Consider the following 22,596-nt stretch of genomic DNA (forward strand, 5'->3'; position numbering starts at 1 on the left):
TTGAACTTAAGATAAATCTTAAGAAAAATGGAGGGAAGAATGACTCTGAAATAAAAGCTAAAAATGCAGATCTAAGATCCCAGTTGAGCAAACTAACATCTGAATTGGAATCTATCAAGTTGGAGCATGCAGAATTAGACAAATACAACACTATTGTGAAAGGTGAATTGCTGCAAACCAAATAGAAACTTGAGAAATTATATACCAATAGTGAAAAGATTGAAGAACAAATATATGTACAAAGACCTAGTTATGAAAAGACAAGACTTGGATTCTTCATTAGACAATCCACCAAGAAATATATTGAGAGAAAAGAGGCAAGAAGAGGCTAGAAAGCATTGCAAAGAAACTTTCCATTTTACATTCTCCTCTTGAGCTCACTAAAGGTAAGCTTTATGATGTAGAAGAGGAAGAAGATGATGAAGAGGAAAATGAAGAAGAAGAAGAAGAAGAAGAAGAGGTAGAGGAACCTCCCAAGAATAAGGCGAAGGCTTCATCCAAGCCTCCACCTAGGAGATCTATGAGGTCTTCTCCTATGATTAGTACCTCCAAGCCAAGAAAACCAATGAAGAAACTAAAGCTTCAAGACAAGGATGGAGATGATGCCCCAATTATATCTTTGAAGAAGGAACCCTCATCTTTGAACAACAACTAAAAAATATAAGGGAAGGAAAAGGTATGGTGGGATTTAAATACTTCAAGTATGACTTTAGAAGTAAAGAGGAGCAAAAACCAATTCGGCAAGCATTAGTTGTGAAAATGGAAAAGTAGAAATATGATCCTTTATTCAATGAGAAGGTCATGTACAAAGAACAGTTCCAAGAAAGGAAGCATGAATAGGTCAAATAAGACTACACGGTTTTGGATGGGACTCCTAAAAAAGAAATGTCATTAGTAGCTAATGCTCAGCAACAATAGGTTATCCCGCAAACTCTTGTAAGTGTTAAATGTTCTACTTGGTTGAGTAAACCTCCCGAAAGGATTTCCCCTTCTTTATACTCTATTTTATTAACTAATTCTAGTGAACTAGAGTAGTATAAAGAGGCAATATAGGTATATGCCAAACAATAATGGAAACTAGGCATGAAAGAGGAGATGGACCCCTTATTGAAAAATAAGACTTGGGACTTAGTCCCTTTACCTAAAGGAAAAATAGCCTTGCCTAAAAAATGGGTTTATAGGCTGAAGGAGGAAGATGGAGGAAAGAAAAGGTATAAGGCTAGACTTGTGGTAAAATGTTTTGGACAAAAAAATGGTATAGATTTTGATGAAATATTCTTCCCTATTGTAAAACTGACTTCAATTAGAACTATACTAAGTCTTGTTGCTGCAGATGACTTGCATCTTGAATAGCTAGATGTGAAAATAGCCTTCCTTCATGGAGATTTGGAGGAGGAAATTTACATGCAGCAACTAGAGGGATATGAGGTCAAGGGTAAGGATAATTTGGTGTGCAGGTTAAGGAAGAGTTTGTATGGCCTAAAGTAGGCACCCCAGCAATGGTATTTAAAATTTGATAGTTTCATGGCTGACCAAGGTTACCATAGATGTCATTCTAATCATTGTGTATATTTTAAGAGATTGGATGATGGGAGTTACTTTATCCTGTTACTCTATGTTCATGACAGGCTTGTTGTTGAGTCTAATATACAATAGATAAATTAACTTAAATAGAAATTAGCAAGGTCATTTTCTATGAAGGATTTGGGTGCTACTAAGAAAATCCTTGGAATGAGGATCACACGGGACAAGAAAAATAGAACCTTGAATTTGTTCCAAAGTGAGTATATAAAGAAGGTGTTGAAAAGATTTAATATGCAGGATGCAAAAGTAGTCAGTACACCTTTGGGTAATCATTTTAGATTGACTAAGGAGATGTGCCCAAAGGCACAGGAAGAGGTAGATAAAATGTCTAACATCCCATATTCATCAGCAGTTGGAAGTCTGATGTATGCAATGGTATGTAGAAAGCTAAATATTGCTTATGCAGTGGGAGTTGTCAGCAAGTATATGAGTAATCTAGGTATGGAACATTGGAGTGTTGTCAAATGGATACTTCGATATTTGAGAGGTACTACTACAAAGGCATTATGTTTCACAAGATCTAGTTCAGCTCTAAGTGGTTTTGTTGACTTTGATCTGGCTAGAGATGTTGATACAAGGAGTACTATAGGGTATGTTTTTACTGTAGGGGTACTATAGTCAATTGGATTTCTAATTGTAGAAGGCTAATACACTTTAAACCACAGAACCTGAGTATGTAACTGCTATAGAAGCTAGTAAGGAGATGATTTAGTTACAATATTTTTTAGAGGAATTAGGTCAAAAGTAGGAAGATTGCCCATTGTATAGTGATAGCTAGAGGGCAATCCATCTTGCAAAGAATTCTAGTTTTCATTCAAGGACAAAGCACATACAGCTCAGGTACCACTTTATACAGTTTTTTTTGGAGGATGGCCAACTATGGCTTGAAAAGATTCACACAAGTGATAATCCTACAGACATGTTCATGAAGGTAGTCCCCAAGGAGTTAGTTTCTTGCTCAGCTTCTACTGGGCTTCTTGATTGATGATCATGGAGATAATACACAGAAAAGTCTTTTATTTAGTGGGAGCCCCATGTGGTAGCGATGTTGCTACATGATCAATCTCCAAGTGGGAGATTGTTGTCTAGGGTGGAGTTTGGTCAGTCCCCAATTGGAAGATTGTTAGTTTGTGGTGACTGATCAGAGAAGTACTGTACATACTTCAGAATTCTTTGGGGTTTGGGGCATCGCCCCAAAAAAAATTTATGCTCCTATTTTATCGTGCCTTATTTAGATAGGCTTATTGTAACCCTAAAGTGGGATATATCATATACGATAGCTTAGGGTTAGGTATCAAGATAATGTGATGTATAATGAGATAGGTTGTTCTTGCGGTGGTATTGAGCTATAAGGGTTTGTACTATAATCACTGGATAATAAGAAAGGTTGGACAGACATCAAATTTTATGAATCTTCTTAGAGACTGAATAAGAAACAAGCTCTATTTTGAAAAACATTATCATTCCTATATTTCCAACTAAACCAGAGCATAATAGATGAAAGAATAAACCAAAATACATTGCACCACTTGCTGCTATAAATAATTTTTCTAAAAATTATATTTAACATAGAAAAATCAGAACCAAATGACTAAGCAAACTATATCATTTTGTATAACATACTTGGAAAACTCAGACTCAGGATTCGTCAAAATGTGGCCAAAAAGAAAAACTTAAATACACGAAAAATACCAGAAACATTTGCATTTAAATAACACAAGTCTATTCTAATTCATATTTCAAAGATCACACATGTTATGTGACTGTGAAATACTCAAAATTTGTAATGTGAGATTATCAACGTCGAGCAATACATTGCATTGCTACAAAATTAATAAATACTAGCTGTAGAACTGTTAATATACGTTGAAAAACAGCCAAATACAACCTATATCGGCTTTTTCCCATGCCTAGTTCTAGTACTTTCGACCGCCAATTTAAAGGTAAATTGGAAGCCTCACGAGAGTTAAATTTTCTTCAATATGTCTTACTTCGATGCCTCAGCTGCCACTGCTTCTCTATCCAGTTCAGTGAGATCTAAATCAGTGAACACGATATCTGCTTCTTTGGCAATCCAATCGACAAAAGAATCAATGCCATTAGTGGCATGAGAATGATCCTCCAACTTTTCAGTTTGAATGTGAGTTGTATTAGATGAAGACATGGTCATTGACTCACTCTTCAGTCAACTTGTTTTTTCCCCTTTTCCTCTGTGCAAATGCTCTCAAAGAGACTTCAACTGTGTTCACAACAAGAAGTAGAGCCTGGGTCATATACATGTGTAGCAAGCCTGTAAAGATTCGGTATGCCAACACCACAGATCTCCCTCCGCAAATCTGCAAATAAAATGTATCAACTAAAATTTCAAATCTTAAAGTTTTAGTATAAAGCTGAGAAAACTGATTTTTACACATTTGCTGGATTTTTGTAATATCCCCTTTCAAGATCACCTAATTTTTACCCTAAACTCACAAATCTTAAATGAAACAGGAGCAAAAATGTAGTTAGAGATGTAATTCTCATTAGAATAAGATGAGATAAGCTGTGTAAATATCTTGAGGTCAGATTTCTCATATCAGGTTGATCTGTTGGAAGAATTAATTTCTATCCAACAACTATTGTCGGCAGCCCAACCCAGCACCGTCGACATTAAAAGCAGACAAACAGCAGCATACAGCCACCCAAGTTCATTTCAGAATCAGTCTTCAACTACCAGTAGTTGCATATATTAATTGATTTATATTAATAGTATATGTCATGCAATACATGTGTTTGATATTCTAGAAAGTTCTTAGATCTCTATAAATAGAGGTATTATGTAATGATTTGAGCATCAGATGTTTATCTGATCATGGTGGATCAGTAGAGCCCATTTTGGGTTTCTCATTGTGGATGGAATGCTGTAGCATTCTATGGATTTGTAATGGAGTTTAGTTATGTTATGAGTATGAAGTGCTGTAGCACAACTTGATGTCTTTGTGTTTGTCTTTGATCCACTCTGTCCACCTCCTTCATGATCTTATAGATAGATCGTCTTTATCTAATTGAATTCTTTTGCTTAGACTGCTCTCAAGGTCTGAATAATACTTTTATTGTTGTCCCTTTTTGCTTAGAATAAAATCTCGTGCATACTTTATTGGTGGAAGGCTCACCGCCTTTCTTTAGAATTGCCTCTCCACTTTTCTTTGTTGTCTTTAAGAATAATATATCATTCCCTGGCTTGCACTACCTTTGATGTCTTCCTCATATGAATCATTCTCCCCTTTATATCTTCCAATGTGGAGGAGAGTCACACTTCTTCATCATGGCTGCTCTTTGAAAGAATCACAATCCTTCATACATGTCCCTCTTCAAAAGAGTCACAAACTTTCATAAGTAGCAACATTTTGAAGAACCTTAACCCTTCATAACCTTTTCCCTTTGAAGGAGTCATTTATTTTCTTCTCCTTTCTTTTTATATTAACCCATATTTCAAGAGTAGTGATTTACATGAACCCATTTTTTACAAGAATAAATGGTAGGCCTAAATCTCATTATACTTAGAAATATTCATTGCATCTATGTGAACATTAACTTTTTCGTCCAAATGTATGACATCATGGTGGGTGTAGAATGGGCCACCGACTATCGATGCATATGAAAACTCATGTCATACTTCCATCTCATGTGATGCATACAATCCATCACATGTCCTACAAAGTTCGTCCATAGAAGTTGTAATAAAGAAACACAATCTTTTTAAACATAAATTAAACACTCAAATTAATAAGTAGGATATTATTTTCCACAAAGAGTTAAATTATGATATTTCTATCAAGATTAAACTATGTAAAACTCATTGGCCATATTTAATGAATAGTGGTTTACAATGCTTGATGAGTTTAACTCAAAAACTACACAAGTGAATCCTTGTAGTAGTATCATAATTTGAATTGGTCTAGAAAATGTGTCATACTTATCAATTAATGAGCTAAAGGGATTCTAAAATGAATTGTTCGCTAGGCACAAAAGTAACTAGATTTTTGCAAATAGGGTACCAAGATAAATGGGGTTAACCTTGGAGAAAAGTTAACGGTTGAACACACTTGAGTTGGGAGTAGTGCTCAATGAATCCAAGAATATGCATGATATGGCACTAAGCCTCAACTAGTAGGCTGATATATCCAAAGTGAATATCCACCCCTAAAATTAGGACATTACAAGATCATATGAAAAACTTACTAAACCTTGTAAGTTCTCATAAATAGTAACCCCCTATCTACAAGTCCTTATTCAAATAGAAAAGGCTGAAAATAAAAATATTTTTGTGTGATGCAAGATTACTCTTACATCCAGCATGCTCCTGTGTCATATTTGTTAAAAAGATTGTCTAAACTTTCTCAAAAGTCAAACATTGGCAGGCATCATGTTGGAACTAGAGGACATCATGCTCACATGGAATTGAAAAAGTTTGCAGAGGCACCATAGTGAAGAGAGGCATGAATCATTTTTTATAACATTTCAATAGAGAGGTCATCCCATGAGATGAATAAAAAGTGGAGTGATAATTACATAGAATACAATGATCATAGAATATGTGCAATATGGAAGCATAGACAAGCACATGAACAATTGGGAAAGAGGCCTCAAGAGACTAAAAACAATGGAATTGATTATGAATAATATCCATACAAAATGTGGTTTATAGAAATGCCATATTGTAATATGGCTGGCCAAAATACCATGGAAAATTGTACTTGATCCTGCTAGATGGGAACAGTTGATTGTTCATTTTATTTTACCTAATCTGAGGATAGTTCTATAGGAATTTGTAATCAACCTAGCTAATTAGCAACTAGACTCAATTTACTGGGTTATGGCTAGTTTCTATCTAAAATTATCTACTATGATGTATTTTTGTAAAATTTCTTGCAAACTCTACCCTTTTTCCTAGTCTACATTATTTTTGTGGAGGATCTTGAGGTAAGTCACTTAGTACAGGTTGAGTGAGTTTTATTGCTTTATTACTTGAATTCTAGAATATGTATGTAGCTAGATTGATTTTTCTCCTATACTCAAATGTAATAAGCATTGTAAAAATAATTTATAAATATAAGTGTTTAGAAGAAAATATAAAGAGATACCTATTTAGAAGGAAAAGAAACAAAAATTCACATAGCCCTTTAAGAAAATGACAAAACTAGGGAACTACAATGAAAGTGTAGAGCAAGGGCATGACACAACAATGAAATTGCAGAGAAAGGTCATGGAAATCACAAGGGCATGACAACAAAATGTAGATATCACAAGGACACAACAACCAAATTATAGAGAAAGGGCACAAAAATGAAATGCAAAGATCAAAAGGGCATGGCAACCAAATCACAAAGAAAGGGCATGACAATGAGCTATAGAGATCACAGCAATAAAATTGCAAACCAAGGGCATGGCAATGAAATGTAGAGATCACAAAAATGAAGGGCATGACAATGTTCACAACTCTCCACCCTTATTCAAAGCTCTCAACCCTCTTTCTTGTGCAGCTCTCCACAATCAAAACAAATAGGGAATATTTATGTCATTTTTTCTTTTCTTTTTTGTTTATAGTCATGGGGCATCATAATTATGACACCAATATTGATATTGTGATGGTGTTGGGGACAATTATTAAAAAACAGCATGAAAATCAAAACAAATTACACCACCATCACAATTTTTCATCATAATATGACCCCAAATGTTGTAGTTTTTAAAAGGGTTGGCTCCTAACAAAGCTCACTTCAAAAGAGTGAAAATTGGTGACATGTTGCTAGTGTTTTTTCCCAAATTGGGTTTCCATGTTAAATCCTAGTGTCAAAACTTGTGTGAATGTTATCATGATGTTTTGCTAATTACTATTTACATTGTGCAAGTATGTTATTTTAGGATGGTGAACTACTAGTTGGTGTTGCTAAAGTTTACAATAGAGACCTAGCAGTGGAATCATAAGATCTAGATTTGTTTAAGTAATTGTTTGTTTAGTTAGTATGTCTAGACCTCAGATAATTGATTCACACCCCCACCCCAACTCACCCCCCTCTATCTATTCTAAATATTCTAAAAATTAGTATCATAAAATTGGTGCTTACGAAGATCAAAGCTAGAGATCATGATGTACAAAAAGGAGGTACCATAGTTGAACAAACAGAATTTTTTTGCATGAAAAAGATTGGTGAAGCTACACATAACTAGTATTGGTGATGTTGCACTAGAGTTTGTGGACAATGCATATGTGCCTATTACAATAGTCCCTCTGACTACTCAACAAATGAATGAAAGGAAGAGCATAATTAGGCAATGTTAGAGATTTTATTAGCCCTAGTTATGTTGAGTTTGATGAAATAAAAAAATTTAAGAATGCAAAGGAAATGTGGGATAAATTTCAAGACATATATGGAGGAGATGATAATGTTATGAGAGCCAAATCAAAAATTTTAAGAGGAAAATTTGATGAAATGAGAATGTTAGAAGGTGAGAACATAGTTCAGTACTATGCAAGAATCAAAGAGGTTATCAATGCTACTAGAGGAGCTAATTCAAAGATCGAGGATGAAATAGCAATAAGCATTAAGAACTCTACTTCCTATTTATGCTATTAGGGTTTCAGCAATACAAGAAGTGAGATGTACTTTGGGAAATACTCTAACTTTGGAAGGTGTGATTGGTAGGTGTACTATTTTTGAAATATTCAATTTTGACAATTATACTCCTATTACTATTGAATCTACTTTTAAATAACAACTGATTCTTAGCAAGAAAGGAAAAGGTAAACATGTGAAAAGTGATAGTGATTCTTCTAATGATGAACTTGAGGCCCTGATGACTAGGAGACTTGGAAGAGGCAATGGAAAATACAAAGGAAAACTTCCTATAATCTATTTTTCATGCAATAAATTTGTTCATATTTCTAAAAGGTATCTTGACAGAGAGAACAAGGATGAGAGAAAGGAAAACAAGTAAAAAGGGAGAAAAAATGATCAAGACAACAAGAGGAACATGAATTAAAGGGACAAAGGTGAGAAATATTATTATACTATTGAAGAAGAAACTAATACTAGATCTCAAAGTAATGATGAAGAAGTAGTCTATGTTGCTATGAAAGAGGATTATGATGAAGATGAGAAAACTGTACTAATTTCTTATGTGAACAAAAGAGATAGATGGATAATTGATAGTGGTTGTTCTAACCACATGACTAGAGATAGAAGTAAAGTTGAGAGAATATTGGACCGTACAAGAGTAGTTATGTTAATTTTGGAAATGATGTTCCATGTCTTGAAAAGGGTAAAGGATCACTCCAACTAACTAGTAGGCTCAAATGTGATAATGTTCATTGGGTTGAAGGACTTTAATATGTTGACTATTTTATGGCTAAAAAAATCAGGTTATCAAATTTCATTTCATTATAGAAAGGCCAAAATATTTGATGTTGATGGTAAACTAATTGGAAGTGGTGATCAAACAAGAGGTAATTTGTTCTATCTAGATCTATCTGATGAGACATGTTTGTTTGCACAATATGAAGATATTTGGTTATTGCACAAAATATTATGTCATATAAATTATAAAAATTTGGTTAGAATTAGAAAAATGAATAGAGTAAGAGGTTTTCCAAAACTGAAGAAACCTAATAATGCTATGTGTAAACAATGTCAATTGGGAAAAATGACAAAGTCTAGTTTCAAGAGTAAGACATACTCATCCACTGATATTTTGGAATTAGTTCATACTGACTTATGTGAACCTATTGGTGTTGAAAGCTATTGTGTAGACGAGTATTTCATTTTATTTGTTGATGACTATTCTAGAATGTAGAATGTGATGTTTCTTCAAGAAAAATCTAATACTTTTCAGTTATTTAAGTGGTACTTAGCCAGAGTTGAAAAGGAGATAGGGAAGAGTCTAAAATGCTTGAGATCTAACAGAGGTAGTGAATTCATTTCCAATGAGTTCAAAATATTCTACAATGACAAAGGAATCAAAAGATAGATGTCTACACCTAGGAAATCTCATCAAAATGGAATAGTTGAAAGGACAAATAGATCAATTGTGGACTGTGCTAGAATATTGATGATGGAAAAAAGTGTATCACATAAATATTGGAGAGAATATTTAAGTAAATTTATTTATACCTTGAATAGAGTATAGGTCAAGAAAGGTACAAATGCTACACATTTTGAATTGTGGTATGGTTACATGCACCTAATGTTAAGTATTTAAAATTTCTTGGAAGAGAATGTTTCATATGTAAAGATAATAGAAATAGAAAACTTGACCCTTAAAGTGATGAAGGCATATTCCTAGGATATTCCACTAAGAGTGAAGCTTATAAGTGTTTAAACTCTAACACTAACAAATTTATGGAAATTACAAATGTGAAAGTTGACAAATATACAAAAAGGAATGAAGTTGAATGTAATAAAGAACCTGAAGAGTAATTTCATTCATATATGTTAATGATAGTTCTCTAAGTACCCCACTTGATTATGAAAACAAAGTTGTAGATTTACAATAGACTAGGAATGCCAGATTGCAACAGGCAGTTGCTAAAGAGTAAGTTGTGGGTGCCAAGAAATAGAGAAATGAAATTGAGCATAAACAGAGGAAGTCAAACATTAGGAAAATAGTAGAGCATGTCCAACATGAATCAAAACCTAAATAGGATAGAGATAATGAACTTGAAATCATTTTTAAAGATGAATGTATTGAAGAACAAAGAAGAAAAGAACATGTATTAGCAAAATATGTGAGAAGGCATCATGCACCCGAACAAATCATTGGTGATAAATCTATTGTTATGGCAAGGAAAAGACTCAAAAGTGATACATGCTTACTTTGTGAGTTTTAGCCCAAATATATGAAAGATGATTTTGATAATGAGGATCACATGCAAGAAATGAATGAGAAATTGAACAAATAGAAAAGAACAAAACATGGAGACTAGTACCCAGACCAAAAGACAAAAATGTTATTGGAACAAAGTGGGTATTCAAGAACAAGCTAAATGAAAATGGTGAAGTCACAAGTAACAAGACACGACCGGTATGCAAAGGATATGCACAAGAAGAAGGTGTTGATTATGGGGAGACATTTTCACTTGTAGCAAGACTTTAAGGAATTATAATATTGCTTGCATATTATTCTTATAAAGGATTTAAGGTATATTAGTTGGATGATAAATCTGCATTTCTAAATGTGATACTTGAAGAAGAAGTATACATAGAGAAGATTGAAGGATTTATAGATCCTAAGCAAGAAAAATATGGTGTGCAAGTCACACAAAGCTTTATATATTTTGGAGAAAGCCCCTAGAGCATAGTATGAGAGACTACATAACTATTTGGTGAAGATTGGATTTAAAGGAACAAATGATAACAACAATCTGTACTTGAATACTGCAAAGAACAATGAGGTATTGTTATCAAAAAAATTTGTTGATGATATCATATTTGAAGGCAAGGAAGCATTATGCAAATCATTTGTTGGTGAAATGAAGAAGGAATTTGAAATGTCAATGTTTGATAAGATCAAATTCTTTGTTTGCTTACAAGTATATCAAATGAAGAAAGTTATCTTGATTACTCAATCCAAATATATCAAGGAGATACTTAAAAAAATTGAAATGGAAGACTCAAAATTAGTTAGTACACCTATGGGTACTGGACATAAATTATCTAACAATGATTATTGTATTGGTGTGAACTAGATATTATACAAATTAATGATTGGAAAGATGCACTATTTTGTTTATAGCATACCTGATAATGCATTAGCAATTGGGATAGTCACAAGATTTCAAAAATCCCTAAGAAAAGTCATATGGTTGAAGTGAAAAGGATACTAAGATATTTGAAATGAATGGAAGACTATGGATTGTACTAAAAGAAGAATGATAAGTTTAAACTGAATATATTCATTGATTCTAATTGGGTAGGAAATTTTGATGACAAAAAAGTACAAGTGTTGGTGCATTTTTCTAGGAAAGAGACTAATTTTATGGACAAGCAAGAAATAGAACTGCATTTCCCAATCAAGAGTTGAAACTAAGTATGTGGCAATAGTAGTGAATTGTTCAAATATCATATGGATCAAGCAATTACCAAAAGGTATGAAGGAAGAGATTATAGATCTAGTGGTTATCTATTGTGATAACACAAGTTCTATTAACATACACAAAACTCAAGCATAGTTCTATCAAATATCATTACTTGAGAGAGTTAGTTCAAGAAAAAGAAGTGAAATTGGAGTATGTGAATACTAAAGAGAAAATGGCTAATATATTCACTAAAGCTTTGCCTAAATATTCTCATGAATATCTTAGAGTTAAACTGTGGGTGATTCCCCTAGAAAAAGCTACTTAAGCTAAAGTGAAGCATTGCATCAAATGTGTTGATTAGACTATCTTACAAATTGATGTAGACAGTTATACTTTAGGAGATGCCTAAGGTAGTAGTGAAGAAAGAAAGACAAAATGATGAACCATTCATAGAAAGATGACAGATGAAGAATTCAAAACTGACATCAAGGTATCTACATGAGAAAGATGCATAAGTTGAAATTTCTTTGGCATTGTTTTCAAAGAGTGATAGATTATGATTAATCACTTACTTAACATGAGTAATAATAAGGGAGATATTATGAAAGATGGAGAAAATATCTAGAGGGAGTTCCTAAGAGTTACTTGAGGTGTTTCTAGATGAGTTGCATGGATGTAAATTAGAATGAAACTGGGGATATTATTGCAGATTTGAACCTACACATAGAGGGAGTTTCTTGTGATAGTAAATTTTTTGGATTGTATGGTAACTAGAATTATTCTAGAGGTTTCTAGAGGCATTTTCATCAATGCCAAAGAGGTATATTGTTGAAAACTACAATTGGAACAATTGTTATGTTGTCATTGGTGTCAAACTATTGGCGAGATTATTTTCTATTTGATCTAAGTGTCATATCTATTTGATTGATGAAGAGGATTTGAGAAGTTGTTCATAAAAAAGAATCTAGAGGAAAAGTTGAGTTATGAAAAGTAAACTACAAATAGACACTTTCTTATGTGGACTTTGACAAGATAAATTGATTGTTTGAATCATGTTATAAGTAGAGAAGACACTAATGCTCAAGTTTTGAAAGTGTTATCAAAGATAGACTGAATGCATAGCATTGACTAAATAATAAAGAAGAAAAATAAAGAATTTGAAGTATATGATAAGTGATGCTAGTGTTGATCGAGTGCCAGAATAAGCTAAGTAGAATTAATGTTGACCAACAATTAGTATCAAATGAGTGATAGCGTATATGCCAAATAATAATTTTAATAACTGTCGAATAACCTAGTGATGACCAAGTGTCAAAACTTAGTGTTGGCCAAGGAACAACATTTTAATAGTTTATGAGAAATCATAGTTCCAACCAACTAAGTTCATTTCTTAGGATATGGAAAGTCTAATGGTCCACCTAGAGATCCTTAGAAGAAGGATTCAATACAAGCCAAGATATATTTTTTTAAACAAGTATGGATTCACATGACAATCAACATATGATGATCACAAGATCAGAAAAGAAGACAAAACAAACATCCAAACACCAACGGATCTCCAAATGCCACTACTAACTAAAAACAACAAACTATAGAAGATGCAACAATTTTGAACCCAAAATAATTTGAATTCAAAATTTGATTCCAAGGTATTCAAGAGCACTGAAGAGGGTAGTCAAAACACCTCTCAAAAACTTTCAAACAAACTAAAAAGTGTTTATTGTCTTCTCAAATAGGTCTTTCCAAAGACCCAAGTGACACTTTCATACAACATTGTGAGATACTTTCTAGTATCGTATGACATTTCTATAATGGGTGGTTGATAGTTTTAGGGTCTAGGTGACACTTCTCCTAAAGCATTGTGACACTCTTCCTATATCGTATGATAGTTTCTCAAAGGTTGTGCAATACTTTCCAGTATTGTGTGACATTTTCCCTTTGGGCATGTGATACTTTCTAGTATCGCATGATACTTCTTCTTTGGGCATGCAACATGTAATAAGTATCACCCAATGTTGGAACATTGTTGCTCAAGAGAAGAAAGAAATGCTCCAAGGACAAAAAGATGGAAAAAATAGGGATTCATAACCTCCATCATATAATACTTTTAGGGCTGGGTGACACTTCTCCTAGAGTCATGTGATATTCTTCTAGTGTTGTATGATAGCTTCTCAAAGGGTGTCTGATATTTTCTAACGTCAGATGACATTTTTCCTTTGGGTGTGAGATACTTTCCAATATTACATGGTACTTCTTCTTTGGGCATGTGATACTTCATAAGTATGTCCCAATGCTAGAATATTGTCACCCAATAGAATGAAGAAATGCTCCAAGAAAAAATAGAGGTATAAAATAGAGAGTCAGAAACTCCACACGGGGAGTACTACATCCATGAATTGAGGCTTAGACACTAGAACACGAAATAGCAAGATGAAAATACAACTAACCATCTAATCTGAATAGGAAGGAAATGTACTAAAATCAATATCATAATATTGAAAGAAAAGTAATCTATTGTATGATTCCTCTCGACCATAATAGCATCATGAGACCTTGAAGGTCCTAGTCATCCCCTATGTATAACATCGCAAACTACCAACTAGATAGTCAGAATTGTCTTATAAGGGCATCACTACTAAAGCATAATAACATCATAAGAACAAGAACATCCAAACATGCTAAAAAAATAAGCAAAAGATATTCAAACTAAGTACAATTTGATCATCTAACCATATGCTAGCATCATAATAAAGGAATGCATAAAATTACTAACATCATCTAAACATGATATCCAAGCATTCCAATGAAAGCATAAATGATAAGTAGACATACTCTAGATAAACTAATATACCAAATGAACATTAGGCACCAATCACACTAGAAGAATAGACCATCTCTATACATCGATCCATAAATAGTGGTATAGGTAGTTGCACCTCCCAACAATGTGAAAACTATAGGTCCACTCCTATCATGCTGATAGAGATAATGATCCAATCACAAGCACACAAAAAGAAAATTTCCATAGCTAACACACAAGCTAGATAGTAAATATGACTAAAATGAAGACCATGAGAGGATACAAGTACTACAGGTCTTGGTTGGACACTTAATGGGTAACTGTTCAGGGGCTCGCTACATGGAGAGTCACTTGGCATTGAAAAGCCCAAGCCAGATATTGTGTGGTTCCACTTCACAACAAAAGGCTCTCAAACTTGTACTTTTATTATCTTATATTTATTACCACCTAGTATTTTATTTAGTTATCACTTATTTAAAACTTGCTCTGCCAACCCTTGGGGCACAATGATCACCAGGCTATGAGATAGAAGCCCCCTCCATGATACTACCCTACCCTACCTATGCTCATCCAATGATGAGTGATCATTTGCATACATACTCCCAACCCAACCTCAAATGATCATAACTCCCAGAAATACCACAAAAGATCAGGTTTGCGAAGTCACCTGACAAATGCACGTGCATGTTCTCCTATGTCACACACCACCATCATGAAGATCATAACACAAGGATGGGATGAGAACAAAAGAAAAAATGTAGCACTCAACTAAAAAATAGCTTGGGAGGATGAATGCAGCATTCATCCCAATGCAACATAAAAGTGTGAAAATGGTCTAACTAACATCCTATGGATGATTCAAGTCCAGGACCAACATCATTCTAAGAAAACCTGAGAAAACTAGGTGGTACATAAAATGATCTAAAACTTCAAAATCAAAACCCATTTGGTCTTAAGGCACAAAAGCTATGAAAATCCAATAAAATTTAGGTTCACACACCATATGCGAAAATGGCCAGTATAAGGGTGCAAAACCCCAAACCCTCTTCCTAAAAATAGGAAAACCTTCATACCCAAACAATTGAGTAGAACTAGCAATCAAAATCAAAAGGGAACACTAGTTCTCTAACTCCTAACAAATAGCTACTAGAAATGAAAGCAAAAATGGAGCTGAAACACAAAATGGGAGACCCCTACCTAACAATAAAAAGGGTAGAAATATGAATTAGAACAATAAAATAAATAACTGCTAGAAGTTATCAAAAGTCATGGAAAAGAAAGGTCTCCCCAAGATGGACTGAATGAGACCAATCTCACCAAGATCTCATGCTTGTATCTCTCACAAAAAATAGAAACATAATCCTCCAGAAGAGGATTTTCAGAAAAGCTCTCAAATTTGTAATTTCCAAAAGTGAGAAGTGAGGAATTAATTTCCTCTTTGGATACTTATTCACTTTTTTAGTGAATAATCAATTAGGGAAAATAACCAACTAAGCAAGTTAAACCCCTAATCAACCCAAATAAAAATTGGCTATTCCAAGTAATTGAAATATGTCTCTAGCAAAGCTACCAGAAATTAAAATCAATTAAATAAAGCCCAAAAACCCAAAATCATAGAAATTTTCTTAACAACTTTAGCAATAATGTGAATGTCTAAATGCATAGATATGCTCACATGTCTAATCACATAATGCAAATGAGTCTAGAATTAATCAAATCATCAAAAGGCTTAAATTAAATACTGAAATAAGATGCGTTGACCATACAGGGAAGACATTGGTAAAATAAACAATTGAATCACTAACTTCATGTGTCACCTCCAGGGATATAAATCTTGAATATTAAAACACATGATCAAGTGCAATTGCATATAATAACATAGCCAAAACAAGAAATGCATTAAATACCTAATTTAACCATTTATTCAAATATACTAAAATAATCCATTTACATCACTCACATTCACATAAAGAATCACAAAAAAGGAATGAAGTAAATTACCATAGCATTCAATCCAACACATAAACATGATCAGAGATATGTCCAAATACTGGATAACCAAATATCATCATAAGATATATTGTCATCTCAAAATGGCATCATCATGCAAATATGATCAACTAAATAATATAGTAATCTAACCTCTATGATATAGAAATCAAAGTATAACATCTGACCCTTGGGTCATCTCAAATGTAAAACACAACATGAGTAACAAGAGTCTCTTGAATCAAAACAAACAAGCTACAAACTACAAACATGAGAAGCAATGGGTAAAAGTACAAAGTTGTGTCACCTTTTAGGTTGACTTATCAGAATGAATAATTTTGAGTATTTCTATCTAAAAATCAATTTTGTTAAAACATGTGATCTAGATAAATTTATTCTAGCTAAGTTATATATGGTCTTGCACTTTTCCAATTGGAAATGTCTATTAAATGCATGTTTTATACTAGTTTGTATCCAATTACTAAAGAAATAAAATTATTTCAAAAAAATGGCATTTCAATAACTCTTACTTTTCTTATGATATTTTTTTAATAACATTTAAACACTATTTTATAGAGCTCAAAGACAAGAATATTCTCATATAGAGTTTACAATTTTTAAATTAGATATAGTATATTGTGATTAAATAATTCTATAGGAATGTATTTTAACACTTGAAAAGATGTTGACTTTGAGAAATAAAAAATAAAAGAAAATATAAAAATTATATCATGTTCTAGAGGAGAGAGTCATCTTCTATAATCTATATTTTTTCTTCTCGTTAGAAGAGATTTTTTTTGAAAAATGTGGTGGGAGATGAAAACTATCAATTTCAATTGATTTGAAATTTAAATCATTATAAAAGAGAAAATATAGGTCTAAAGCCAATTTTTAGTTTTTAATTGTTCTAGCTACATATTTTATCTATAACATTGTTTGAGATCAAGGGGAAATAAATTTATTTCCATATAGTTTTGTGGTGGGACCTAGACCCCTAATTTTTAGCATTTTTCAACAACTGAAAAATAATCTATAAAAATTAGGAAAAAACATCAATTCCTATTTCAAATAATTATTAAAATTTATAATATTAAACTTCTTTTATTTCTACATAGTTCATTATTTTACTTCATTTTCAAATTCTAAATAATAATATTAGTTTTATACCATTGGAGTTGAATAGTTATACTTTTGTTAGCCTTTTCCTATACAACAGGGTGACACAAGTTTGTGCTTTTACCCACTACATCCTCCCCCACTAGGCATAAGATTACTCCTGGAAGCTTACAAAAAGATAGGGATACAAATCTCTCAACCATGTAGCATCTTCCTAAGTAGCAAAGGTATCATCACTTAGGTCCTACTAGACCCTTACCTACATTATGTCATGATCTCTCAAAGTTGATCTTCGATGCTAAAGGATATGAATGGGCTCCAAAAAACTTTTTTCGTCCTCCACATGTAAGGCATCCCAATCAGGAACATGGGTCACATTGGGAAATACTATCTCAAAATAGAAACATGGAAAACATCATGGATGCATGATAGGCTTGGTGGCAATGCTAGTTGATAAGCAATAGGACCAATCCTCTTGAGGATCTCTAATAGTCTGATAAAATGTGGCACCAATTTAGATTCTTTCCCATAATGGATGGGGTTCTTCCTTAGATGCACTCTCTAACACATCCTATCACCAACAGAAAAGTGACAATCCAACCTATGGACATCTGCATACTTCTTCTGCCTATCCTAAATAGTACCCAAATGCTCTAATGCAAACAACCTCTTGCTCCATAAGCATATATAGACCTCAAAGTACTTAGTCCTCTAAATGATCCCAACTCAAAAAAGTATGGCACGGTCTACCGTACAAGTCCTAAAAATGTGACATGCCAAGAGAACTATGATACCCATTTTTATAAGCAAACTCAAAAAGTTATAATTAATTCTCTTACTTCACCTACCTATCCATCGCATACATGCAAAGAATATCCTCTAAAAGCATGTTCACTCTCTCAATCTGACCATCAATCTCTAGGTGATAAGCTAAACTAAAATTGAGCTACATGCCCAAAGCATGCTGGAGAGACATCCACAATACTAAAGTAAACATTGGATCTCTATCCAAAATAATCCAATGAGGGATCCCATGTATACAAACAATATCCTCCAAGAAAATATGCCCTATAGAAGAAGTTGTGTAGGATGTCCTCATGGGTGAAAAATGTGCGACCTTGGACAAATTGTACACTATCACCATAATAAAATCATGTCATCATTATGACATAGGCAACCTAGTGATAAAATCAATAGATAATGTATTCCACTTCCACTCTAGAATGGTATGCAGTTGCAAAAGACTCGCTAGATGTTGATGCTCTTCCTTCACTCTCTGTCACTTGAGACATTGAGCAAAAAAAATCAAAAACATCGTGCCTCATCCCTACCCAAAATTATAGTTTTTTAAGATCACCATGCATCTTCTTAATGTTAGGATGTGCAACATATTATGCACAATGTGCTTCTAACAAAACCAAGGTATGAAGATCACCCAACACTGGTATAGACACACCCAAAGTTTCATAGTAGTCCATCAGACTCAAGAAAATAACCTAAAAATCTCCCCTCAAGGGTAGGTCTAGACTCAATCTCCACCCTGACTTCCTAATACCATGTGTCACTAGGAAAATCCTCTAAGCTACAGCCTCACAAATCGACTCCCAATGACAAAATTGATATGTCATGTCACCTTCTACTCAAGGCATTCGTGATGACATTTTCTTTCCCTTTAATGTAGTGAACATCAAATTCATAATCCCATAGGAACTCAATTAAGTGATTCCATCATGTATTGAAGTTTGGCTAAGTAAATATATATTACAAGCTTCTATAATCACTATGCAACTCAAACCTATGTCCCAAAAGGAAATGCCTCCAATGAATAAGACTATGCAATATAATTGCAGGTTCTAAATCATGGGTGGGGTAGTTGAGCTTAGAGTTATTAAGATTTCTAGAATCATAGGAAATTACTCAACCATCTTGCATTAACACTACACCCACACCTTCTAACAAAACATATGTGCAAACCATAAAATCACCTATAGGATTAAGCACTACAAGAATTGGTGCACTAGTCAAACACTCCTTAAGATAAATAAATGTTGCCTCACTCTGGTCTAACCAAACATACCTCTTCCCTTTCCATTGAAGAGAAGTTATGGGATGAGCCACGCACGAGAAATCCTTCACAAAATGATGGTAATAACTCAGCAATCCTATGAAATTATGAACTTTAGAAACATTGGTGGGTATTGGCCAATCCATGATAGCACAGATTTTCCTTAGATCCACCACAATACCATCAGCAGTGATGATATGCCCCAAATACTTTACCGTTGACTAGAAGAATTCATATTTACTCAAGCTTCCATACAACTAATGATCTTGCAAGAATTGAAACACCTAGTGTAAATAGGCCTCATGTTCCTCAATAGTCTTTGAATAGATTAATATATCATCCAAGAATACAATTATACACTAATCGAGGTACGTGAAAAATAATCCATTCATCAAACTCATAAACAATGATGGTGCATTATTTAACCCAAAGGTTATAATCATGAACTTGTAATGCCGATATGGTATAACAAAAGTTGTCTGATGAATGTTAGCCTCCTAAATATGAAGCTAATGGTATCCTGACTTAAAATCAATCTCTAAGAGCACTCATGTTCCCTTCATCTGATCAAACAAATCATATATCCTCAAAAAAGGATATTAGTTCTTCACCATCACCTTATTCAACTATTGGTAATCTATGCATAAATGCAATGATCTATCTTTCTTCTTTAGAAAGATGACTAGTGCACCCCATGGGGATATACTAGGATGAATATGGCCATTGGCAAACAATTCATCTAGCTATAATCTAATCTCACTCAACTCTTGAGTATTCATGAAGTAAGGAGCTCATGAAACTAGATCCACTCCTAGTATGAGATCGATCCAAAAATCAATTATACATTGAGCTGGCATACCTTGTATCTCATCAGGAAATACATCTACATACTCACAAAGGAGTGTGTGATCATCAAGCATCACTATATAACTCTTTTCTTCCTCAATATCAATAATACAAACAATAAACATCTAACATCCCTTCTACACACTTTTCTTCAATTGATTAGCTAAGATCATCTGAAGTGAGACTAGTCTTTGGACCCCTAAATTTTCCACCTACCCACCTATGTCATCAACCCATTGAAACAACTTATAGTGGCGATCTATATTCATCCAACTAACCAATCCATGCTCAACACAATCTCATACAATCCTAGAGGTAGGATATGAAGATCCACTATGGTGGTGAAGGTACCCAAGTTCAATCTACAACCACTAACCAAGGAGTCTACAACCACTTTGGATCTTGTAGCTATCTCAGCTTGCCACCTATCAACATAACATGCTACCACTAACTGACATTGCTAAACAAGATATGGTGAAATAAAAAATTCTAAATCACCTACATCCAATAATACCGAAGATGCAATGTCATGCAATGTACTTGTAGCCTTGACTATGGTAACTTGATGCTTATCTTGGTAGTTATCAACCACTATAAAGATTCGATGGCTTCTACCTACATCTCCCATAATAGGCTATAATCTAGTTGCACCTCTTTTAGGTCCTAAATAAGGTCTAATAGGACATCCCAAATCTTTATGGCTAGGTTAGCCACAAGAATAATATTTTCCCACAAAGCTAAAAATAGTTCCATGACCACCTTGAGTAGCACTTGAATATGGTGCACTTCCCTTGCTAGAGTTATGCTAACTACTCTAAAGAGGGTGATCCTACTAAGACTTATGTCCATGGCTCTAGTCATCCCCTTTCTTCCCTAAGGTACCTTAGTTTGTCCATCCTTTGACCAAAATCCAATTTGATTCTTGTGACAGTATCCACCTTGAGTGGGTGCTAACTAGGTTTAGCTCTTTCCTTAGGACTGAGAAAATTAAGCATTTTTCCCTAAATTTCATGCACTTTGGTTCTGAGAATGTGATATACCATTAAACCCCCTAGCCATATTTCTCTCAAGAATTTTTTCCTTCTCCATGGCAAGTACAAGTGTCCTTGGCTAGTGAAAATGGACATATCCAATGATAGAGTCCCTAAAGCCCCTAAAAAAGTGTTGGGTGAGGAGTGCTTCATCATGACAGTAACTCAAATCCTGCCTCAACCCAAGAAATCACTTCTCATTTTGATCCACCATCATATTCCTATGCTTGATCTCATGAAATTCATCAGTACGGGCCTCACAATACTATGGAGAAATGAATTCCTCTTAGAACCTCTCCTCAAAGATCTCCCAAGTGAGATCTTGCACATTAATATGGAGCTTCTCACTCTACATATCCCACCAAATAGATCCATGCTCACTCAACTACGTGATAGCACAATGGGCATTCATTTTTCTTCCATAGGGTAATAAAGAAAAATAACACCCCACATTTAGTAACCAGGTCTCAGCCTTGAGCCCTGTCCCTTGGCCATCAAATAGTGGTAGTTTAGACCTTTGACATTCTTGCATCATCTCCACTTGGGTGATGTCATCATTATCCCAACCACGACCCCTCCATCAGTGCCTTCTACTACTAGGTGGTGCACAAGAATGTTCACACTCTTGGTCATATTCCTCTTCTTCCCTATGGTCTAACCTATGGGAATCTCCATGATGGGATCCCTCTTCCTAACCCCTATCACATTGGTTCTCCTCTATACAAGGCCCCAATCAAGATATGATCTCTTGAAGCAAAGGAATTAGTGCCCCAATGCCACCCTGATCATTGTTACCTTGTTCTCCCCCACCAACCTAACATTCTTCCTCTTGGTGCTCTTCTTTAAAGTTCCCCATCAGTTACTACCCTAACCACTAGGTCTAAGTGTAGGAGGCATCCCTACGGAAGCAACAAGATAAGGTTAGAATCACATGTCAAAACATTAGAGTTGCAAGCATGAACTACAAGATATGAAAATAATAGTCATAAGATAATAATACACATACTAGAAACAATATCATAGTGGAAGCATAACAAAGAGATCCCATTATTGCTACTGGGCTCTGATACCAGATGTAATGCCCCACCTAGAGATCCTTAGAACAAGGATT

General features: G+C 34.1%; 1 pseudogene; it reads right to left on the reverse strand.

Moving 5' to 3' along the window:
- Nucleotides 1–3,758: 3,758 nt before the first annotated feature.
- The window catches only part of LOC149566776 (protein EMSY-LIKE 3-like), a 103,685-nt pseudogene continuing 84,847 nt past the window's right edge, over nucleotides 3,759–22,596 (reverse strand).

Source organism: Cupressus sempervirens, chromosome 3 (genome assembly GCF_028749045.1).
Source record: "Cupressus sempervirens isolate cs-2001-9-10 chromosome 3, ASM2874904v1, whole genome shotgun sequence".
Classification (NCBI taxonomy): domain Eukaryota; kingdom Viridiplantae; phylum Streptophyta; class Pinopsida; order Cupressales; family Cupressaceae; genus Cupressus; species Cupressus sempervirens.